Here is a 1,859-nt window from a genome sequence, read left to right as displayed (position 1 = left end):
CACTTCTCCCAAGGACGAACCCAAGGGTATCGGCGGGACCCCTGCCTAGCTCGCGCCAGGACTCAAAACACAAAGCTAATAAAACTGTATAAACCAAAAGTGTACCATTCCCACTATATTCAATCCCAAAAGAGTTCCATTTACATCCTCAAAAGTAGCTACTCAGGCCACTACATTACATTATGATAACAACCAGTAGAAAGTAGACCCTAAGGAGGGTCCTTATACAAACCACCAAAACAAAAACAACCATCTTAATTGTCCAACTCTTACAAGCAAACCTAACTATACTAGTGAATGTGCCAAGGAGTTCCCCGCGTCGTCCCCTGCTAAGGAAAACAAAGGAAACGGGGTAAGCTATATGCTTAGTAAGTAAACAGGGTAAAACTGTAAATTTCACATTTAGGTAACAACTATTTCACAAAAATGTCAAGTCAAGTGCAAAAGTAACAATACAAATAAAGGATACAAGTTGGCTCCAAAGTCAAGTCGTTTGTCATGCGTGACCTCCTGCTGACACTCCGTCGACCACAAATAAGGTCCGTAGAACTCCACTTGTACTCCCACCTAACACCTTATCACCCTCACTGGCCAGTCACCTCACAAACTTGCTCGAGCGAACGAAATTGAGCTTGGTTCACAAGCTCGGTTCACAAACTTGGTTCACCACTTGAACCTACAAACTTAGTTCACATTCCCGGTGAACCGGATTCACAAATTTGGTGACCTCAGACTAGGTTGGACTGGTTTCGACCAAGCCCTGACCGGCTCGAATAGTCCATCTAGGTCAGAAGATCAACCCCAACTTACAAACGTCACCCCTAACTTCAAGCTCAAGGGGTTCAAACCCAAAATAATTCACATAGACATGGCATGTATAAATATGCATATAAATTGGGGTTTAGGTCGAGTGCGATGAAGTACACCCTCGCCTAGGTACCCTTTCATTCACCTCACAACACATAAGCAAGTTATATACAAAAATGGCCCGGATACTTACTCAAAGAACCAAAATAGCAAAAGTACGAAAATCGCATCGCGAAGGATAGCTAGTAGGCCCCACCAGCTCCGTCTAGCTCACCACTGTCTGAAATAGAAGATTACATCACAATATATCACAAACGGCTACTAATATGCCTAAAACAAGCAAAACGGTAAAATTGGCACATGCAAGTGCGGAAACGGCATACGGAAACGGAAATGGCAGCATAACTGTTTTGGTGTCAAAACTGTTTTGAACACAATCGAAGCTACGAGTGTCGGATCAAAGTGCATTAGCTACCGTTGTGAAGCTAAGAAGAAAGGTTACAACTTTCATGAAAACACCTCAAGCCAGATCTCAATGGAACTAGGACAAATATGCATAAAACAGTTCCAGCCCTTTCATTTCGGTTTACCAAACAGGCCCTGTTTGAAAGACCATAACTCATGACTCAGAAATCGAAATCAAGAAATTCCAGAGGTGTTAGAAAGCTTATTTATAAGGCTATAACTTTTGTGTTTTGACCAAAAGCCGAATTAGTATGGAGCATAGAGAAAAAGGGGTTCAAAGTTCCTGTCAGAACTGTCCAAATTCGAAGGCAGTTCTGACAACCGATCTTGTTTCGGTCATAACTGAAGCTACGGGACTCGGATTTGGATGCACTTTATACCGGTTCGAAGCTAAGACCAAGATCTACATTTCTTATGAAGGTATCAACGCCCATTTTGCACGTTATCAAAACAGATAAAACATGGTCAGAAGCAAAATTCAAAACGTAACCCAATCTAGTGTACAAAACAGGTGCGAGTGTTTTGGCTATAACTCAGGTTACACTGATCTGGTTGACCTAAAATTTTGCAGGCAGATTAAAGACTTA

Source organism: Coffea arabica, chromosome 2c, assembly GCF_036785885.1.
Source record: "Coffea arabica cultivar ET-39 chromosome 2c, Coffea Arabica ET-39 HiFi, whole genome shotgun sequence".
NCBI classification, from domain to species: Eukaryota; Viridiplantae; Streptophyta; class Magnoliopsida; order Gentianales; family Rubiaceae; genus Coffea; species Coffea arabica.
The sequence above is the reverse complement of the archived record's forward strand: the minus strand, read 5'-3'. Positions refer to the sequence as shown.